Below are 23,457 nucleotides of genomic sequence, written 5' to 3' on the forward strand. Positions count from 1 at the left end.
GGAATTGTTCCTGCCTCCTGCATATAAAGTTGCATTTGAGACCGCTTCAGTCATTGCTCATATGAAGAGGGCAAGTGAGTACAGATGGAGCTATGAGTCAGTATTCAGCTGTAACTTCTGTAGTAGCAGTTTTCTGCTCATTGAGGAGCCTTGTGTGATACTGAATCCCCCAATCAGGAACCTCAATAGGGTGGGAAGTCTACAGCAGGGTCCCTGGCTGCAGAAGTTCAACCTCAACATGAGAAGGCTATTGGGAGCACGACAGAGTGTTAGGGTCCATGAACACACCCCAATTTGCAACCGGAATTGTGTGAAGGGCTAAGTCAGTGGTGGCCAAACTTGGCCCTCCAGCTGTTTTTGGACTACAATTCCCATCATCCCTGGCCACTGGTCCTGTTAGCTAGGAATGATGGGAGCTGTAGTCCAAAAACAGCTGGAGGGCCAAGTTTGGCCACCACTGGGCTGAGTGTATCTTCCAGGTCCTAGTGTATCTTCAAGATCCACCAGTGCCAAGCGTAGTTTGTACCCTAAGTCAGCCCAGCCAGGGATGTTGAGTATAAATTCTCTTGGGACTATAGATTCCTTCAAGATAAAGTGCAGGTGATTGTCTACTGAGAAAAAGTAGTGGAGGAAAGTGAATCACACTTTCCCATCTGATCAGAAATCCAGGGAAGCAGGAGAGCCACATGATTCTCCTCTGAGCTTGAAGGCAAGGCAAGAGAGCCTACAGCAGCCAATCAAGCAACTCAATGAACACTGCAATAAGTTAGCGATTAGCAAACCATCATCATCTCCATCGACTCATTCTGATAAATGAGGGAGAGAAATCAATACCCTCCAACTGACAAAAATGACACAGGAATGCGAAAACGGCACCTCTTGCTCATTACAGCCTACTCCTAACATACAAAAGCACGCAAGCACAGAGAGTGTTTTTTTAAAAAACCGCCAAGAAGGAAGCAGAAGGAAAGGAGCAAGCGGATCCAACCAAAGATTCCAGCCTCCAGATTAAACGCTCGCATTTTGGAGTCGCACTGTGTGTATGCAAGTTGCACTTTCTAGTGCATTTTTAGTTATGGGTATGCATCAACACTTGGACACCACAACAGAAATTTTGGATTAATTCCCTACTCCAACCCCTGGTCATGGTATTGGTTTAGGTCCCCATCCAGCCAGGTTCAAAGGATTGCTTATCCTCTTATTTTGCTAGTACCTTCCTTTTAAAACTCGCAGTTGTCATTGCACATACAGCTACACAGATCTAAAGTGATAATTTGCTTTTGTCTATAGGCAACCCCAGTCCCTTTGATAACAGCTGCTGGTGTGGCTCCCATCTCCCTGGATGCACTTTCTTCCCTTATCAACCACTACATGAGTCTGCGCTTGAGGAGTTAATCAATAACTAAGGGCTCCCTAAACAAATATCCCCTTGTCTTGAGCTATGACTGGCCAAGAATGATTACTCATTTACGAGTATCATAACTTGGTTGCTAAGCAGAATGAACAATGGGAATTCCGGTACAGGGTTTCAAATCAGAATGCCTTGCTGCAAGCTCAGGTTGTGGCCGTTACTATTTATGTTTTCTGAGTGTTTTATATTTTTCACATTTCAGACCCTCTACATTTCCATAAGCAGTACACAGGGAAGGTAGAAGACTTTGACAAATAGAATGTTGTCCCCAGCGAGGTCTGCCTGGCAAAACGTTAATTTCAGAGCCAGGTAAATATGTATCTCTTCTCCCAGGCATTTGACAGATTGTCATGATTTCACTGCTTACTGATTATATGTTTGTGCGGCTGTTTTGTTGGGTCTGTTTTTATTGCGGCTGGCAGAGCAGGATTGGGGAGCATCGCTCATCTGGCTTCCCAACGGGGAGGTTGCTGCCAGCAACTGAGAGGGAGAAGGGAGAAAGGAGAGGCAGGGGGCAGGGGGCAGGGGGGGGGTCACTGCAATGTGGGCACAGCAGCATGAGAGTTGGCTTGGCTCTGCTGTTCCACCTGCACCACACCTGCAGCAACCTCCATGTGAGGAAGCCAAGTAAGCAGTGCTTTCCCACCCTGCTGCTGGTCAGTTTGATGGGATATTCTGGGGGTTTTTTAGGGTAATGTATTATTCTTTTTTATTTAAACATAGAATTGTTGAGTTGCAAGGGACCCTGAGGATCATCTAGTCCAGTGTTTCCCAACCTTGTGCCTCCAGCTGTTTTTGGACTACAATTCCCATCATCCCTTGCCACTGGTCTTGCTAGTCAGGGATGATGGGAGTTGTAGTTCAAAAACAGCTGGAGGCACAAGGTTGGGAAACACTGATCTAGTCCAACCCTCTGCAAAGCAGGAATACGCAGTTGTCCCAAACAGGGATCGAACCTGCAACCATGGCATTATTAGCATCACACTCTAACCAACAGAGCTTTCCAGGCTGAAGGTTAAAAAATAAAAATAACTTAGCAGAGGATGGTTAATGCTTTAAAATTTTTGTAGGTCGCTGGGAGATTCCTTATGTGCCAAGTGATTAGCAATTATAATGATCATCAAAAAGGGAGTAGCGGTGAGACTTAACACATTTGTACATTTTAGAAACTGCGGCACAGCATTCCTGCAGGTGTTTAATGCTTTCCCACAACAGAGCTGATGAACTGCACAGATACAGGGAACAAGTATGTTGGACTGGATTTCAGTAGATGGGGTGGGATTCAGTTTCACCCTCTTCCAGTTGTTCCATCTGTGCTAGCATTCCAGCTCGCCAGAAATAACAATACACCACGTCCTTCCTCATGTGCTGTTCTGGGAGGAATTATCCCAACCCCCTGACTCAACTGCAGGGGGAGGAGCCAAAAAGCCCTGCCGTAGAAGTGGAAGTTCTTCCACAGAGCTTTCACTGATGGGGTTTGTTGGGTGAGACCCACACGTGGGATGGTATTCAACTAAGTTTGACTTAGAGTAGACCCATGGGAATTACTGGGCCTTAGCTATGCTCCTGGAAGACTCCCTGGAAAAGACTTCCTGGAAAAGACCCTGATGTTGGGAAAGATGGAGGGCACAAGGAAAAGGGGACAACAGAGGACGAGATGGTTGGATAGTGTTCTCGAAGCTACCAGCATGAGTTTGACCAAACTGCGGGAGGCAGTGGAAGACAGGAGTGCCTGGCGTGCTCTGGTCCATGGGGTCATGAAGAGTCGGACACGACTAAATGACTAAACAACAACAACAACAACAAGAAGTTATGCTCCTTCATTTCAATGTGTCTATTCTGCGGGTGGCACTGTGGTGTAAACCAAAGAGCCTAGGGCTTGCCAATCAGAAGGTTGGTGGTTCAAATCTACACGATAGGGTGAGCTCCCGTTGCTCAGTCCCAGCTCCTGCTAACCTAGCAGTTCGAAAGCACATCAAAGTAAAAGTAGATAAATAGGTACTGCTCCGGTGGGAAGGTAAACGTCATTTCCGTGCACTGCTCTGTGTCAGGGAACTGCCATCGGAGAGAGAGGTGGTGGATAAGTTCCATGAGAATAGGAGAGAATCTGCAGCAGAAGGAACCAGCAGGGGGAGTGCAGGAGTCACAGCGGAGGGGAGGCTCTGGGATACTTCCAGTGACGACAGCGAAGAGGTAACAAGACCCCCGTTAGGAACTCCCACCCTGCACCGGAAACTGTCACGCAGAGAGTCACGAAAGCGCATGTCTGTCAAACAGCTTTTATGTTGGCGTAGGTTCCGTAGACGCCCACTGTCAGATCCTACCAGCGACTAACGGAGTCATGCTTTGGGGAGCTCCGTTAGTGCCTAGGTTGGGATGACCAACCAAACCCCAGAGGGATCAAGCTTTACGCACAAGCAGCTCATTATCCCATCACAGCAATCTGACAGTCTCTGAAAGCAGCTTGTGCAAGCAGAGGGCATCATGAGCGAACCAGCTGGAACCGGAGGTGCAGGAGCTGGGGCTGGAGGAGGTCCAAGCCTGGAAGACAGGTACAGGGCGTTGGAGGTCCAGCTCGCGCTGCAAACGGCGAGGCTCGAGGAGAGGAGGGCTCAAGATGCGGATAAAGGGAAACCCACCCCACTTGCCAGAAAGGTGCCTGGATTGGTGCAGAAATTTGGGGGGGATCCCAGGAACTATCAAGCCTTTAGGACAGAGATGCAATATGCTCTTAACCTACTGTTTGATGACTTCCCTGATGAGAACTCTAGAGTGGCGTACGTGATCGGCCATCTAGAGGGAGGGGCGAGGGACTGGGTGCGGCCCCTGATGGCAGCCAATAATGAAATCTTAAAGGACACTATGAAGTTTTTTCGCGCCATGGACTTGATGTTTTCCAGTGAGATTGAGCAAGGGGTGGTGCGGAGGCAGTTAATGGCGTGTAAACAGGGGAGCCGATCTGTACGTGAGTACTGGACTGAGTTCAGCATGCTGATTCATAGACTGGGGTGGGACCTTGCGAGTGAACCTATTCAAATGCTGTTTGAAGAAGGGCTCTCTCCGGCAGTGAAAGATGAACTTTCCCGGGCGCCCAGGGCGGAGTCTATGGATCATCTGACTAAATCAGCGCTGTCCATAGGAGCGCGCCAGGAGGCAAGGGCTTTGGAAAAGCGGGAAGGAAAAGGGGAACGTTGGAAGGATTTCCGCATTCCAGAGATTCCGGAGCAGCCTTTCCCGCCAGCAGAGCCGATGGAAATTGGAACAGCGCGCGCGCGCGCAGTTTCAAACACCAGTGAAGGGCGGAAGAAGGAGGGGAAGGGCGCCAAGAGATGTTATCTCTGCCAACAGCCAGGTCACTTTGCCAGAGTCTGTCCGCAAAGGAAGGAATGGCAAGGAATGGCGGGAACTGTTGGGGGGAAGGAGGAAGGAGAAACAAGCAGCGAGCAAGTAAAAGCCAACGCCTGGCTGCCAGCATCAGGGCACCGCAGTCAGGCAGAGGAGAAGTGAATGTGCCCACGCCGGAACCTCCAAGACCAGCGCTTGTGATAGAGGTGTTGCTGGAACTGTCCAATGGACACCCACTAAAGATAAAAGCGCTATTGGATTCAGGCAGCTCCTGTAATTTCATGAGTAAGGAGTTTGCAGCTGAACACCAGATACAGACTATCCCATTAAGTAAGCCTTTGCAGGTTACCACGATTGATGGGAGGGAACTGTTGGGAGGAGAAGTGAGCCAGCAGACTGTTCCAATGGTAATGAGGGTGGCAAGACACACAGAACTGATAGCGTTTAACGTAGCCACTTTGGGAGGAGCTCCCATTATTTTGGGAATGAGCTGGCTAGCACTACACGATCCTCTAGTAGGCTGGCATCAGAGAGTGGTTTCCTTTGGATCAGCACATTGCCTAGAACACTGCAAAGAGGGAGAGGTTCAGGCAGGGGCCAGGGCCACTCTAGCAGGGGTGGAAGTGATGGGCAAGGGCAAGGTGCCACCACAATATGCTGACTTGATTGACGTCTTTAGCGAAAAGGAAGCAGATAGACTGCCCCCGCACAGACCCTTTGACTGTCAAATTAACTTACTCCCAGGAGCACAATTGCCAGTGGGCAAGCTGTATGCAATGTCAGACAGTGAAATGCAGGAGTTAAGGGAGTTCATTGACAAGAATCTCAAGCGAGGTTTCATCAGAGAGTCACGAGCGGTGGGGGGCAGCCCAGTGTTCTTTGTGGACAAAAAACACACGGGCAAACCGAGGCTTGTATGTGACTTCAGAAGCCTAAATGCAGTGTCAGAACCAGTGACTTTCCCTATGCCTAGAATTGATGACATTCTGACACAGGTGAGAAAAGGGAAAATTTTTACCAAGCTGGACCTTAGGGGGGCATATAACTTGATACGTGTGAGAAAGGGGGATGAGTGGAAGACCACTATGTTCACCCCCTTGGGGGCTTTTGAGTATTTAGTTATGCCTTTCGGATTACAAGCGGGCTCCGCCTGCTTTCAATCATTCATGAATCACGTCCTGGGGCCACTGCTCTACAAGAACTGCGTAGCGTTCTTAGATGACGTCCTGGTGTACTCAGCGAATGAGGAGCAGCATGTGCGAGATGTAAGAGAGGTACTGAGCAAGTTGCGAGAAAATCGGCTGTGGGTGAAACTGGAGAAGTGTCAGTTTCATACCAGGGAGGTGGAATTCCTGGGGTACCGGTTGTCTGACAAGGGGTTGGCCATGGATCCCAGCAAGGTTCAAGCGGTACTGGAATGGAAAACACCAAAGACCAAGAAGGACGTGCAAAGGTTCCTGGGCTTCGGAAACTTCTATAGGAAGTTCATCAAGAACTTTGCCCATTTGACAGCGCCTATCACGGATTGTCTTAGTAGCAAAAAGAAATTTGTTTGGACGGAAGAAGCGCAGCGGGCGTTCGAACGCTTAAAGCAGGTGTTTGCGTCGGAAGAGCAACTGTTGCATGTGGATCTACAACAACCAATGAGAGTGGAGACTGACGCGTCAGACCGAGCGGTGGGGGCCGTTCTTCTCCAGCCGGGAAAAGATACGTCTGAATGGAGACCGTGTGCATTCTTCTCGCGGAAGTTGAACAAATCCGAGAGGAACTACACAGTATACGACCGAGAACTGCTCGCCATTCATGAAGCCTTCCGGAAATGGCGGCACTTGCTGATTGGGGCGCAGCACAAGGTTCAAGTCCGAACTGACCACAAAAATCTGGAATATTGGAGAACAGCCCGAGTGCTGAACCAGAGACAAGTACGATGGGCCCAGGAGTTCTCCAAATTCCACTTTGAGATTCGTTACGTGCCCGGATCCGAGAACGTGAGGGCGGACGCTCTTTCCAGGAAACCTGAGTACTTAGAGGGGGAGGGAGCGCCCGAGGCAAGGCATGTAATCCCTGAAGACCGCTGGGTGTGTGGGGCGGCATTGGTGGGGCAGAGGGAACTGATAGAGGGTACTGAGAACGATGAATACGCCCAAGGGAAACTCAGAGAGCTCCGGAGGGCAGAGGAGAACACAGGGGGGTTTGAAGAAAAGAACGGGGCGTTGTATTACAAAGGGGCACTGTACATACCCGACGGGGAACTGAGGGGCAGAGTACTCAAGCAGTTGCATGACAGCCCCACCGCGGGACATTTTGGACAGCACAAAACCATGTGGTTGGTTACCAGGGAGTTTTGGTGGCCCAAGGTGAGGGAGGACGTACGGGAATATGTCAGGGGTTGCGTCAGGTGCCAGCGAGCAAAAGGAGAGAGGGTGGTGCCAGCGGGGCTATTACAACCCTTACCCACGCCCGAAAGGCCATGGGAGGCAGTATCCATAGATTTTATGACGGACCTGCCAAAATCCAAAGGCAAAACAGCTGTCATGGTGGTGGTAGATCTATTAACCAAGATGTGTCATTTTATAGCTTGTTCACATGCAGTCACAGCGGAGGAAACCGCCAAGTTGTTTGTAGAACATATTTTTAGGTTGCATGGCGCCCCCTTGAGGGTTTTGAGCGACAGAGGGAAACAATTTACTTCCAGGTTCTGGAGGAAACTGATGAGCTTATTACACGTAGAACTCAATTTCTCAACTGCTCGGCACCCAGAAACCAATGGGCAAGCGGAAAGGGCAAATGGGATTTTACAACAATACCTGAGGTGTTATGTAAAAGACAGAGAAAATGATTGGGTGGATAAGTTACCTCTAGCAGAATTTGCCTACAACAACGCGGAGAATGTGTCCACAGGGATGAGTCCCTTTCTGGCAAATTATGGGTGTCACCCCCGGGCATTCCCAGGAGAGGGAGGGGAGAGGTGGAGCGTGCCGGCGGCGGAATATTTTTTTGAAGAGATGGAAGCGATCCACCGTCAGCTTCAACTTAACTTAGAGAAAGCCAAGGAAGAATATAAGAAGCAAGCAGACAAAAATAGGAGGGAAGGTGAAACCATAAGGGTGGGGGACCGGGTGTGGTTATCCACCCAGGGACTACCGTTCAAAGGAGGGTGTAAGAAATTGAGACCCAAAAGATTGGGACCCTTTGAGGTCATACAGCAGGTCAACCCAGTAGCATTCAAACTCAGGCTGCCCAGTCACATGAAGTTACACCCAGTATTTCACAGGTCATTACTGTCGCCGTACCGAGAGGGACGTGAGTGGGGGGAGCATGAGAGAGAGGCCACCCAAACGCCCGTGATAGAAGAGAGAGAGCGCGACATGAACGTGGCAGGAATCATTGATTCCAGGTGGAAGGGGAATCAGGTGGAATATCTGGTAGAATGGGAGGGGGAAGTAGAGTCGGAAAACACTTGGGTACCAGCAGAGGTAGTCAATGACGAGGTTTTAATAGAAACATTTCATCAGCATTTCCCAAGAAAACCGCAACCCGTGGCACGATTTAGAAGGGAACACTTTGGTACCACCGATGAGGAAGGAGAGTTTGAAGGGTTCCCTGAGTCAGGGGTGGGTGAGGAAGCCGACTCAGACGAAGAAGAGGAAGACGGGGAGAGAGACGGTACGCCGTGGCTAGAAGTGTTTGAATCCTCGGACGACGAGGAGAGTTCCTTCAGGGGCTTTCCGTCCTCACCGCCAGTGGGAGAGGAGGCGGGAGGGGGTGAAGGGGGCCCTGGGGGGGAGGTGGATGTCAGGGAACTGCCATCGGAGAGAGAGGTGGTGGATAAGTTCCATGAGAATAGGAGAGAATCTGCAGCAGAAGGAACCAGCAGGGGGAGTGCAGGAGTCACAGCGGAGGGGAGGCTCTGGGATACTTCCAGTGACGACAGTGAAGAGGTAACAAGACCCCCGTTAGGAACTCCCACCCTGCGCCGGAAACTGTCACGCAGAGAGTCACGAAAGCGCATGTCTGTCAAACAGCTTTTATGTTGGCGTAGGTTCCGTAGACGCCCACTGTCAGATCCTACCAGCGACTAACGGAGTCATGCTTTGGGGAGCTCCGTTAGTGCCTAGGTTGGGATGACCAACCAAACCCCAGAGGGATCAAGCTTTACGCACAAGCAGCTCATTATCCCATCACACTCTGGTTCAGCAGAAGCGGGTTAGTCATGCTGGCCACATGACCCGGAAAAACTGTCTGCGGACAAACATCAGCTCCCTTGGCCAGTAAAGCGAGATGAGCGCTGCAACCCCAGAGTCGTTCGCGACTGGACTTAACTGTCAGGGGTCCTTTCCCTTTATCTTTACTCTGCATAGAACTTAAATATCACCTATGGGTTCTAAATTGGATAGCCAAGTACACTTTTTTCAAACATCACAGATTCATGTCCCATAGCACAGCCCATCACAGCTGAGGGCAATGACTTTCAAACTTGCACCAAGTCACTTGGCAACCAGGACTTCACAGATGATTGGCCCAACCTGTCAACAGGTGCCAACTAGTTGAGATAAGGCCAAACAGCAATGTATGGGCAAACAGTGGAAAAGGGTGGCTACAAGACTAAATTAATGTGTGCATTTTGACCCGAAGCTGGTCACAGCTGGGCAAGTCAACAGTATTTTTCTCCCAGGTACAGCCCAATCTATTTATGTTTATACAATGCCTTCTCTGTTCCATCTTAAAAGTTACAAAATGCACATTTGAGTTTTTCCATCAGGCCCAGTGCAACACCTTTTCCTTCTCTTCCCCTTCTCCCCTTCCAGCCTTCAGGTTTCCGAGTCTGGTGGACTCAGAAACTGGCACATCTTTTAACTGATGCCAATAAAATAAGGTACGTTCATCAGGCAATGGCTTTTCTATCCTGCTTTGCCACACCCTCCATCCCCAAAACCCTTTCCCAGACCACAACTTCAAGAACAGCAGAAGCAGCTAGGAAGAGAGAAGTTCAGGGATTATTTTTTAAAAAAATTAATTTAATAAGTTGTGTGCTCTTGTTTCTCAGTTTGATCATTTGACATGGTTTTGTAAGTTTTGTGGTATTTTATGCATTGTGATTTGCTGTTATTTTTATTGATTATAGGTTAGTAATTCTTTATTGTAACTGATAAGTATAAACTGTTTAATTATTATTTGCTGATGTTTATTTTTACTGTTTACCATTTATGTCTATTCTAATGGATTATTGAATATTGCTTTATTTGATATAAATTGTTTATTTTAAAGTTACTGTGACTTTGGTGCTTTTATGTGTGTTGGAGGCCACCCAGAGTGGCTGGGGCAACCCAGCCAGATGGGCAGGGTATAAATAAATTGTTGTCATTGTTTAGATCATTCAGTTTCTAATCACAGCAAGGTCCCTACCAGTGAAGAAGTGAGCAGTGTGCAGGTTTATCCCTGGGTGGAGCTATCGAATGACGCTGTTTCATTATAAGATGCCTCATTCCAAGGAGTTTGTGGGTTTATATACCTTATTAATTTTAAAAAACTGTATCCAAGGTAGGAAGATTCTCATCATCCATATATGCTTATGGTTTCACAGATATTTGAGGGAAGGGTGACTGTAGAAGTGGAGGAAAGGCTGAGAAATGGGCTGGACCAATCGGTTGCTGCAAAGGGAAAGTAATTACAACTTGGCTCTGCTGTTGCACCTGCACCAGACCTGCACCTGTACTTACAAATTTCCTACTCCGCCACCCACTGGAGACATACAACTGTAAATTGTCAAACAATCTGAGGTAATAATAACCTAAACTTTTTTTTTTTTGCCAGTGTTGATTTAATACTGAAACATAAGTGCAATTCTGGTATTCAGACAACATGTGAGAAGAAGAAGAAGAAGAGTTTGGATTTGATATCCCACTTTATCACTACCCGAAGGAGTCTCAAAGCGGCTAACAATCTCCTTTCCCTTCCTCCCCCACAACAAACACTCTGTGAGGTAAGTGGGGCTGAGAGACTTCAAAGAAGTGTGACTGGCCCAAGGTCACCCAGCAGCTGCAGGTGGAGGAGCGGAGACATGAACCCAGTTCTCCAGATTACTAGTCTACCGCTCTTAACCACTACACCACACTGGTGAGGAGAGTGTGGGGTGGCAGAGATGGGCCACATCAACCCTGTACCCAGTGTCTCCATCCATTGTGCACCACCCTCACCTTCCAGTATTAAGTGGGAAGTTCTGAGGGGGGCATCTATTGAACAGTCAGGTGACCATATTTTAAAGCGCCCAGATAACCCAAGGTTCCTGATCATGTGGAGCATCCAGCTGGACATGGTTCAGAGGCCCCCTCAGATGTTCCCACTTGACGTGAAAAGGTCTTGATGAGGTTGGGGTTGTACGCGCAACACCTGACGTCCTGTATCCCACATTTTGAAAACCTGAAGAGGGCTTTTGTTATAGACGTTTCTGCTTCTCAGCATGTTCTCACTGACATGAGCAGCAGCAAGCATAAAACAGGATAATCTTGGGGTTGCCACTGTGGTGCCTGCAGGTGCCAGTGTGCCTCCAGAGGCATGCCATGGTACCAGACAGCTCATTTGCTCCGTTCCACATCAGATTACCCCCTTGCCCTAAGGTAAAGGTAAAGGGACCCCTGACCATTAGGTCCAGTCGTGACCGACTCTGGGGTTGCGCGCTCATCTCGCTCTATAGGCCGAGGGAGCCGGCGTTTGTCGGCAGACAGCTTCCGTGTCATGTGGCCAGCATGACTAAGCTGCTTCTGGCGAACCAGAGCAGCACATGGAAACGCTGTTTACCTTCCCGCCGGAGCGGTACCTATTTATCTACTTGCACTTTGATGTGTTTTCGAACTGCTAGGTTGGCAGGAGCTGGGACCCAGCAACGGGAGCTCACCCTGTCGCGGGGATTCGAACCACCGACCTTCTGATTGGCAAGTCCTAGGCTCTGTGGTTTAACCCGCAGCGCCACCCGCATCCCTTGCCCTTGCCCTAAATCAGATCAAAATGGCTTCTTGGCTGCTCCTTGGGCTGCCTGGAGTTCCTTGCAAGGCCTTTGCTGCGCTCACCCCCTTCCATTCTTTCTGGACAGCAGCAGGCCTTTGGATTACATGGATGGAAGAGAGAAGGCCACTGGCACATAAGCCACCTCCTCTCCCTCCTTCCATGTGTGTCCACCCCACCCAACAGCTGACTGATGCAGCTGAATGACAAAGCTACACCCAGCAACTACACCCATGCATTGCTGAATAAAGGTCTGTGCATTTAATAATATCATTATTTGCAGCAGATGTTAAAAGTGTGTCAGAAAAGTAATGGTAAAAACAGAGTGGTAAGAATGAGATACCGTATTTTTCCTTCTATAACACGCAGATTTTTTCTCCTAAAAAGGAAGGGGAAACGTCTGTGCATGTTATAGAGCGAATGTGTGGTCCCTGGAGCCGAAAAATCAGGCAAAAATCAAATCGCGGCGCTTCACGGAAAAGGGAAAACTGAAAAGAGGAAGCGACTGCTTTCCTGCATTCTGCCTCAGGGTCTTACTGCCCACCCTCCTCTGTTTCCTTGCTGTGTTTGCTGAAACGGAACAAAGAGCAGGGAAAGCCCCTCCCTTCCAGGCAAGCTCCGGTGCTGCTGGGGGAGAGGGAGAGAGAGGGGGGAAGGGAGACAGAGAGGGGGGGAAGGGGAGGGAGAGAGAGAGGGGGGAGGGAGAGAGAGGGGGGAGGGAGGGAGGGAGAGAGGGAGAGAGAGGGGGAGAGGGAGAGAGAGGGGGGAAGGGAGAGAGAGAGGGGGGAAGGGGAGGGAGAGAGAGAGGGGGAGGGAGAGAGAGGGGGGAGGGAGGGAGGGAGGGAGGGAGAGAGGGAGAGAGAGGGGGGAGGGAGAGAGAAGGGGGGGAAGGGGAGGGAGAGAGAGAGGGGGGAGGGAGATATGGCTGGCTTGGGTGGGGGGAAACTTTTGCCTTTCTTTCCTCCCTCCGTTAAATCCCTCTCCTGCATTCTTAGCCAGCTGCTTCTCTGCACACCCCTCTCATGTCCCTTCTTTGTTTTTCCTTCGCTCCCCACTTAAAATGTGGTTACAAAGCATAGATCCACATGGATCCTCAGGATCTTTGCATTGGGTCACCCCAAATTCACCATCAGATCACATAGCATGTCCATGGCTACAGCCTGCACCAAAAAAATCACACACCCACTGTTGCCTGGGGCTGCAATGGTGCAAAAATGTGGTTACAAAGCATGGATCCACAGGGATTCTCAGGACCTTTGCATTGGGTCACCCCAAATTCACCATCAGAGCACATGTCTGTGGCCACAGCATGAAGCCCAAAAATGATACATCCACTGTTTCATTCAGAATGTTTTTTCCCTTGTTTTCCTCCTCTAAAAACGATGTGCGTGTTATGGTCAGGTGCGTGTTATAGAGCGAAAAATACGGTACTTGCTTCTGCCCTAAGGACTTGGTAGAATAAAAATCCTTTAACCATAACAGTCACTCTGAACCTGGTGGGCCTATCTTAGGACACAATTCCACACTTGTGAAAAAGCCCTGCTCCACTGTGGCTATCAGTCTAACATCTTCCAAAGGAGCAGCACCAGGAAGTGAAGAACCTATGGCTGCAGTGTAGTAGTGCCACATGAAGGCAAATGTTCGATTCAGTTGCTTGGTCAGATCTCCTGACAGGCAATTTGAGGGATCTGCCTTCTTCCAGCAGCCAAGCTAAACGCCAGAAATGGATCAGTCCTTGCACTTACCTGAAAGGTAAGAACAAGGACCAACTGTTCTGCATAAGGCCATAAACACTTCTCATTTGATGAAGATGCTAAGTCGAGAAGCTTATGCCAGGAAAGGCATGCTCTAAGATTATCATAAAACCCAGGCAATTAAATCTCTAAGACTGCTATCCTACATACACAGACTGGGGAGTATGTGTCCTTGAAGTAAGAGAGCCTTAGTTCAAAGTAAATATATCCATGTTTGAGCTGCACAGCTGTGATCCAACACACACTTACTTGAGGGTAGGCTCATTTGATTTATGGGACTTGCAGCTGAGTAACCAACTTTAGGAATTGTCAGCACCAGCCACCACTGTCTAGAATCTAAGTGGTAAGTTTAAGCAGCATGACTGTAATATTTTTACCTGTGGCTTACCCAGCCACTTATAACTACATATCAGAGTATCTATGTTGGAAATAATACAAATATTTGTACTAGAAATTTTCTCGAAACTATCAACAGTCTGATCCAGGATCATAACTTTTTCAATATTTTAAAAGCAATTGCATTTATATGCATATAAAATGTTTGTTTTATTTTTGCAGAATGCAATAGTATTCTTTGATTGGGTAGTGAAAATGTAACTTTATCAGTCAATGCTGGAACTTTTGGCTTTAGAAAAAGAGGTTATATGTCTGCTCAAATCTCGGTTTATAGGTAATAATAATAATAATAATAAATTTTATTTATATCCCGCCCTCCCCAGCCGAAGCCGGGCTCAGGGCGGCTAACAACACTAAAACAGTACAACATTATAAAACATTATAAAAATGAATTAAAATCAAAATTGATGGCAACCATAAACTAAAGTTTTGTAAAGATTGCCAGAGGAGGGAGTCAGGCTGCGCCCTGACCAAAGGCCAGGTGGAACAGCTCTGTCTTGCAGGCCCTGCGGAAAGATGTCAAGTCCTGCAGGGCCCTTGTCTCTTGTGAGAGAGCGTTCCACCAGGTTGGAGCCGCAGCCGAAAAAGCCCTGGCTCTAGTTGAGGCCAGCCTAACCTCTCTGTGGCTTGGGACCTTCAAGGTGTTTTTATTTGAAGATCGTAAGTTCCTCTGTGGGGCATACCAGGAGAGGCGGTCCCGTAGGTACGAGGGCCCTAGGCCGTATAGGGCTTTGAAGGTTAAAACCAGCACCTTAAACCTGATCCTGTACTCCACCGGGAGCCAGTGCAGCTGGTATAGCACCGGATGAATGTGATCTCTAAGCGAAGACCCCGTAAGGAGTCTCGCTGCAGCATTTTGCACCCGCTGGAGTTTCTGGGTCAGTCTCAAGGGCAGCCCCACGTAGAGCGAGTTACAATAATCCAGTCTGGAGGTGACCGTCGCGTGGATCACAGTGGCTAGGTCAGGGCGTGAGAGGTAAGGAGCCAACTGCTTAGCTTGGCGGAGATGAAAGAATGCCGCCTTTGTTATAGCTGCAATCTGCGCCTCCATGGAGAGGGAGGTATCGAAGATTACACCCAAACTCTTAACGGACGGTGCTGGCACTAATTGCACCCCCGCAAGAGATGGGAGTTGCCCCCTCAGCCCCCTGTCGTCCCGTCCCAGCCAGAGGACCTCTGTCTTCGAAGGATTTAACTTCAGCCGGCTCCCACGTAACCATCCAGCCACAGCCTCCAAGCATCTGATCAGTGTGTCTGGGGCAGAGTCCGGGTGGCCGTCCATCAACAGATAGAGTTGGGTGTCATCAGCATACTGATGGCAGCCCAGCCCAAAACTCCGGACAAGCTGGGCGAGGGGGCGCATAAAGATGTTAAAAAGCATTGGGGAGAGTATTGCACCCTGGGGCACACCACACACCAAGGAGTGGCGGGATGACAATTCCCCCCCAAGCGCCACCCTCTGTCCCCGACCGGAGAGAAACGAGCGCAGCCATTGAAGGACTGTGCCCTGGATCCCCACGTCGGTATCTACCTAGTACTAGATTCTGATGGTTTGGGGGCAGAAAATAAGTTGTAATTACTTTCCCTTTGCAGAATATGCCAGCCCAAAATATCTATCATTTGTAGAAATGAGGTTTTCATTATTCATGTCTCTTTCTGTATATAATGCATATCCTAGATTGCATACATGCATAATTCATTTTCCAATCCAGATAGTAATTGCTCTAAATTTTGTTTTATTTCAGTTTTGAAAATGAAGTAGCTAAATTTCCAACTTGGAAAGGGAAAAATCAAGAGTAACTGAAAAAGCTGTTCAAATAAACAGGAAATTCTAGGTATGATCCAGCCAAATCCCACTGATTTCAATGGGAGTAACAAAAACAGACTTAAAGTTATCCCACAGAAATCACCAAGATTTAAAAATTGTTCACTTTGGCTAAATTAGGTTCTTTGATTGATAAAAATCTTTTTCAAAATCAACTTATTTTACATCTCTCATGCTTTAGAAAAATCTTGTCACAAACGTAGCATTTGCTAACAATACAAAATGCAGTTTTCAAAATCTTAAACCCCAAAATCTTAAAATCCACAAGCCCAGAAGAACCACTATCTGCCCAGCATGGTCATAAAAACACAGTATAAAGAGAATAAAATGACACCATCATGTCAGCACCCTACTTAAAACTGCTCCTTAAAAGTGACAGAGCACAGATGGAGAAAAGATGATTTGTTGACTAATATTGCCAATCAGGTTTCCCTCACACCTTTCTTGGTATACACAGGGTTAAGCACTGAGTGTTTCCAGCACTGCAGCAGTCACAGGGCATTTTTCCCCCCTTCCCAAAGTTAGTGGACATAACTTAGAGAAACTGTCCCACTAAGGTCAGTGCTGGTAGTGGCTTTCACAAGCAGCACATAATCCAGTCAGATCTCTCTGAAATAGTTCTCTTCAGAGGAATAGGCTGGAAAGTCATTTTTAAAATATAGCATCATTGAGAATGCTTTATTATTCAAATACTTCTTGCCCAATGCTTTATTTTCTCCAGCTTTGCCACATCATTTTTCAAAAAAAGACACCCAATCATTCACCCCTGTAGCACTTCTGTCAATTTCCACAGTTATTTTATGCAATGAGCTAACTTTTAATTGCATTAGATGCCTGCAATATCCAAAATATTTTAGAGTGCCATTTGATGGCAAAATAAAAAAGAGTAATGTCCTTCAGAGGAAATGTTTTCAATTTTAGTGACATGTTTAGTGTTATCCTCTTAGTATCATTTCATACAATTAATTTTTAAAAATAAATCCCATTTTCAATACTTTCCCCCTCAGCAGAAAATAAATGTTTAATAAACCTGAATAAAGTTAAGTCTGACGAGGGCACCTGCAACCATAAATTATCGGCAACCAGCCTATTGGAAAATGTAATGCTGCCGTGTCATTAAAGGGGAGAAAAACATTCAGAGTTCTCAATTTTTCATACTGTTTCCCAATATTAGCGTGAACCGATAGCATCTAAAATATGTGTTTTGACAAAAGTAATTAAAGGGTGGACATTTTGAATTATTCTCAGATTTGAAATGAAAGCTTGTCTCCGTTATTATATCTCATCCATCAATTGTTTCCCACTTGGTGTGACCTTAAAGCTACTCTAGCATAGCGTTGTCACCTTGAAGGCAAATTCTAAAACTCATTAGAAGTCACTTCTTTATTTCCCCAGCAACTCTGTTGGCTAGAACAGCAGCAGGTAAACGGACTCGATGGATTTTAAAGGGAAAGGGTGGAAGCTTCTGGAAGAGAGTAGGACCTCTAAGCAAAGTCAGTGCCCCTCAGGCACATAATATAAGTAAACTAGGCAGCAGATTCATATCTATCTACCTACCTATCTATCTACCTATCTATCTCTATCAATCAATCAACCAGTCAATCTATCCATCTATCTTTAACTACAAGGAAGTCTGGGGGGACTTAGAAGCAAAGCATTTGGGGACATAGCCACAATGGCTTTGCATAGCCTCCAACATCTCTCATATGAAAATAGGGACGTCCTAAATAAATAAATAATACCCTGCCCATCTGACGGGTGGCCCCAGCCACTCTGGGTTGCTTCCAACGTGTATAAAAATATATATAAAAATTAAACATTAAAAAACCCCTTCCCTATCAGCCTTTAGGTGTCTTCTAAAGGTTGCATGGTCACTTATCTCCTTGGCTCAGGGGTCGCATAACTCCATACCCTCCAATGAAAATAGGGACGTCCTAAGGAAAAGCGGTACATTCCAGGATCAAACCAGGAAAGTTTCTGTAAATACCAGGCTGTCCCTGGAAAATAGGTAAACTTGGAGGGTCTGGCTTTGTTCTACCACCACTGTCAGTAAACATCTGAAAACCAATTGCTGGAAATTGTGGGGAGTGGGGCAGAGTGCTGTTGCTTTCAGCTTCTGCTTGTAGGGTTCCCACGGGCATCTAGGTGGCCACTGTGGGAACAAAATGCTGGGTTAGAGGGATCTAACAGAGCAGGGGCTCTTCTTAATGTTCATAGTTAGCTCGCCATCAAAATGGAAACAGACGGGGGAGGTGTTTGACAAACATGGGCTGGCAAAAAGTCAGCTCTCATCAGGGACAGAGGGCCAAGCATGGGGCTAAAATAGAAATTAAGGAAATGAGGGCCACGATGCAGGCTTTATGCGATTGCATGGGGAAGGTTGAAGGGAAGGTCATAGGAAGTGAGATGCACAACATGGTGGCTTAGACTGCCACAACCACTGAGAGGACACCACTGCCACAAACTGCCATTGCCCCTTTTCCAGATGGTTAAAGGTAAAGGGTAAAGGGGACCCCTGGCCATTAGGTCCAGTTGTGGCCGGCTCTGGGGTTGCGGCGCTCATCTCGCTTTATTGGCCGAGGGAGCCGGCGTACAGCTTCCGGGTCATGTGGCCAGCATGACTAAGCCGCTTCTGGCGAACCAGAGCAGTGCATGGAAACGCCATTTACCTTCCCGCTGGAGCGGTACCTATTTATCTACTTGCACTTTGACGTGCTTTCAAACTGCTAGGTTGGCAGGAGAAGGGACCGAGCAACAGGAGCTCACCCTGTCGCGGGGATTCGAACCACCGACCTTCTGATCAGCAAATTCTAGGCTCTGTGGTTTAACCCACAGTGCCACCCGCGTCCCTTTCCAGATGGTTAGGAGGACTCAATTGGGCTTAGATGTCAAGGAGGACACCTCCAAGTTCCCCAAAGGAAGCCATGTGACTATATGAAATTGCCTTATGGAGTCAAGAAACCAAGCACAACATTGGCCTATCTAGTCTGGTCTTGCCCAGCTTTTTGAATCATGGTTTTCCAAGGTCTCCTGCTCTTTCCTGGTCTACTACTGGGACATACCATATGAAGTCTACCATCAGGTTATTGTCTCTTCCATGAGTGAAGTGGGGGGGCAGGGAGGGGCAGCTGCCCCCCAATCAATAAAAAGCAATAAAAATACAGAGCAAACAGGTTCTGCCTGCCCCTAACAAAAGGCCTGACCCCACAAAAAAGTACTGGCTACACCCATGGTCTCTTCCCAAACTGGGTCCTTGCTCAACTCAGAGATATGGATGAGGATGAAGAGAAGAAAAAGCTCAGTGCATGGTTGTGATTTTTACTCAACTTTTTATATTTGGCTTATGAAACTATATACGTTCAAGCAATCTGACAGTTTGAAGCAAAACTTTATTTAATAAATAGATCCTTGACTGCATGCTAAAAACATTAAATAAAATGAAAGCACAAGCTGAACACCCGCTTTGTAACCCCAACGTATTTAGAAGCTAATGAAATGAACCTTTGTGTAGGCATCGATGATGAAGAAAAGCTGTCTGCAGTCAAAATATTATTCACCCACCCATATGGATTTCTGTAAATGCACATTATTCTGCAAGCTTTTGGGAAACCAAGATAAAACACATTTATGTTGTTGAAAAGGATTGCATACTGTGAACTACTGTTCTCATGTTGGGGTGGGGGGAATTACGTCCCAATTGCTTGCAGAAATTCAGGTCGTATGGTCAGCACATGAATTAATTATCTCCTTGTGACTGATTGGGGTTAGAGCAAATAATGGCTTGTTAGCATTCAGCACCCTCAGCAAACTGTAGTTGGCATGCCAGGGCATGGTCCTGCCCTTTCCCATTTAACTGTTTCTCCTTTTCTTTTTTAGTCATGCTTCACTATTTGATATCACTAGGAAAGGAAACTTCAAATGGAAAAAGAAGGTTCAGAAAATAGTAGCTGCCATTACTCTGCATAAAAAACACGCATTTTTATCATCTACTGGATTGCTCGGTTTCGGGAATAGCTTTCCTGGTTCATACAGTGGTACCTTGGGTTACAGATGCTTCAGGTTACAGACTCCGCTAACCTGGAAGTAGTACCTCAGGTTAAGAACTTTGCTTCAGGATGAGAACAGAAATCGCGTGGTGGCAGCGGGAGGCCCCATTAGCTAAAGTGGTGCTTCAGGTTAAGAACAGTTTCAGGTTAAGAACGGACCTCCAGAATGAATTAAGTTCTTAACCCAAGGTACCACTGTATCTAAAGTTTACTTACAGACATGAAAGGTCAAAGGCAAAACTACACATTACACGGGAGGGAACTTACACATCACCCCCCAAAAAGTGGAAATTCATCACCCCATAAGATGAGGAAGATCCAGATTTGCATAAGGTTTGTCATTGCTAATTAATATGTATGGCTGCAAATCGAGAAAGAATTCCATTAAAACAATGCAAGTATTATAAGCACTATAATTTAAATAAAAACACATTACTTCTCACCATAGTGGAGTGGACTGTGATTGGATAAGCTGTGTTCCTGCTTGGTTTGCTGTCCAGATGGTAACTTTAAGCCCTGCTCTCTCTTTTCATGGTTCTTCATCTTTCAACTCAACTTGGACCCTTCAGATAGAGGACTGTTCTTTGCTAGCTCTTTAAACAGAGTATTGCCCTTTTGTAAAACAGAACAGGTTGTTATCCTGCTCACATCATCAGGCACAAAATCAGGAGCAATGCACACACCTGGTGTCACCCACTGAGCTGAGCAATGCAGTATAGGCTAATGAGTGTTGGTGGAAACACCTGAGATTCTTATCTGCTTTGTAAACCAAATGCTTTGCCATGTGATTCTTCTGATTACATAGTTTGGTTCCTCTACATTCAAAGTACCACTGAGTTAAGTGTGATTTATTTTCAGGTATGTCTAGGACTGTAGCCTTAGTGATGGTCATGGTCTCTAACTCTTTATACAATATTATTGTAAGATATAATAATTATAAATAAATACAAGCAGGGGAAAAATTTATTCCTCTTGTATTCATAGCCTCTGGAAGTAGTAGAAGCCTAGCAGCTGCACAATGACAGTGGGTGGCCACATTGGAGAGAGGTCATCCTATAGCACAGTGTTTCCCAACCTTGGGCCTCCAGCTGTTTTTGAACTACAACTCCCATCATCCCTGACTAGCAAGACCAGTGGCAAGCGATGATGGGAATTGTAGTCCAAAAACAGCTGGAGACCCAAGTTTGGGAAACCCTGTCCTATAGCTTCTTGTCAACTACATGGGAAGATAATGAGTTGTGCAGGAATTGCCCTTCTCAATTCACATGCAGCAGCAGTTCAAGAAAAGAGGAGATGCAAGTGTGATGGATTTAGAGTGAGTGAAAACAGAAGGATGTGTGGCCACAGGAAATTTGGAGGACAAGTATTAAGAGGATCACCCTTTTGCATAGAGCTTCATTTCAGCACCAGTCTGGACCCCAAGATCTCCTGAATGGACTTCCACTCAGAGAAAGGGTGCTCCCAGGGCCTGCTGACAGAAGGTAAGAGGCAATTTTCAATAATTACCCCAGTAGCACCTGAACATCGCCCACCCCATCTGTTCCAGAAGGTTTGAAGGCCTTCTGGAAAGTGTGGAAGGAACTGCGAGGGACTACCAGCAGAGGATGAATCAGCAACCATCTCATTCCACTTCCTCCACAGCCCTCTCAGAGACAGAAGAATGTCTTCTGTTCACAAAAGGGCACCTTCATTGGCACTTATAGAGTGCTTTGGAGTTCTCAGGGAATTTCACATACGTTAGCTCAGTAACTTGTAAAGCAACAAATTACTCAATAATTTGTAAAGGCTAAAGCATGTGCTTAACTTTTGCTGAAATCAATGGGATTTAAGTACTTAATTTTGGCTGGCTTGTGTCCAGCATAATTAAATATATTGTAGTACTAGAAGATGCTTGATCTCTGCTGCAAGCTACATTTTTACTCCAGGTCAGGTCTTTCGCATTATCTGATGTTTATCATTCCAGATTTTCTTAATAATTTCTGAAGGAAGTGGATGAGGTCAGCATTGTTAAGAGAAGTGTCACATATAACACACTTATGTCATATGCCATGTGAAGGAATTTGGGTCTTATTATCAACATCAAATGGACATTTTTTTGGGGGGGGGGGCGGTTTAAAAGATGCCAAAGAATTCCATTATTAAGCCTTGAGGCATCTTTGGAGAGAAACAGTCATAAATCAGATTGATAGACTAAACAGTCAATGATTCTCTGTATTAACCAAATAAGATCAGAACCAGGCCATTATTCCTAATGAAAAGCAAAATTTAATTAGCTAATCTACCAGTGTCATTTAGTGAATCAAAAGCTTTTGAGGGGTCAATGAATCTTGCCCTCATCAGCTCATTATCTTCCATCACTAACAAGATATCATTAAGCAACTTCACAGGAGCTGTTAATGTCTGGGAGTGCTGGCTGCTATGGCCATCATTAAAAAGAAGCTAGTATTTATTTGCAATTAGAAGCTTTTAAAAGTATTACATTAAAAGGTACATAAATGTGTATAAAATTATCTTTGAAGTAACGTTCTCTGCACTTTCACATGTGTTCATTTTTATGCTCACCTTTAGTCCTCTTAAGTCAACAGGGTCTCATCACATGAACAGATGACAACAATGTTAAGTACTCCATAGGCATTATATAGACCTCTGCACCTTATTTCCATCCTTTTTTCATTTTATCCTGCTTAATTTATGGAGGTCTATAACCCAATAATCCCTAAGAAGAATATCAGGGAAATTGTCGTCTCAGCGTTCTGCTCTGCATTGCTTTCTAGAGAAGATAGGAAACAGTTTCTGCATGATCCAGGTGGAAGGAGATAGCTAGGCCACCAGTCAAATGGTGATTGTCACATAAGAATGCCCTGCATGGTTCTTCTGCCGGCTAAATCCACATTAAGAAAAAGCACATGGAAAGGTCCTCCATGATATGTACTACTTCAGATTGCAGGTAGAGGATTGCATAGTTCTTACTCACTCCCCCCAAATCAACCAATCCTGTGGGAGGCCAGTGATGGACACCAACTTAGATGGCTTTAAAAGAGAGGGAATTCATGATGGAGAATGATATTTATGGCTACCAGCCATGATGACTATGCTCTGCCTAAACAGTTGGGAGGCAATACTGCTTCTGAATACCAGTTGCTGGAAGCCACAGCCACAGCAGTGGAGAGGGCTTGGGACATAATAGCAGGTTTACCACAGGCATTTGGTTAACCACTGAGAGAACAGGAGGCTGGACTAGATAGACCATTGGCCTGATTTAGCAGGTGCTTCTTATGTTTATGAATTCTGGCCACAGAAATTTGCATACCAAACAGAAGAATTATTTTGTCCATATATTTAATGATGACAAACCATGGGCTGCACCCAGCCTTCTCCATTCATTAGCGCAAGGGCTCTTGAGCTAGCAGGTGGGTGAGTTTTTAACGATGTGCAACAGCTGCACTAGCAGAAACGTCCTGCAACAGATTTCAGAATCTAGTGTGCAATAAAGTTACCAGCAACTAGATTGTGCATTCTCTTGCACACTGTTAGTGCCGACAATGTTGTGGTTTATTCTTAAAGTGAGGATAGCTCCCCAACTTCATTGCCCATCTCCATGAATGCACATAAGCTTCAGGGTGGAAGCAGATAGTTTCTCAAGACAGAGTGTTCTGTATTCTGGGGTGCAATATGCAC

The 23,457-nt window shown here is 46.4% G+C and overlaps 1 long non-coding RNA gene across 1 annotated transcript; it reads left to right on the forward strand.

The window, feature by feature from the left end:
• The first annotated feature begins 1,550 nt into the window (after nt 1-1,550).
• On the forward strand, nt 1,551-16,125 carry LOC309339951. Its single transcript, XR_014155692.1, has 3 exons — nt 1,551-1,720; nt 10,341-10,536; nt 15,654-16,125. It is a non-coding gene; the product is annotated as an uncharacterized lncRNA (long non-coding RNA).
• The last annotated feature ends 7,332 nt before the right edge of the window (nt 16,126-23,457 follow it).

Source organism: Podarcis erhardii (assembly GCF_964252035.2).
Source record: "Podarcis erhardii genome assembly, chromosome: 4".
Taxonomy (NCBI): Eukaryota; Metazoa; Chordata; class Lepidosauria; order Squamata; family Lacertidae; genus Podarcis; species Podarcis erhardii.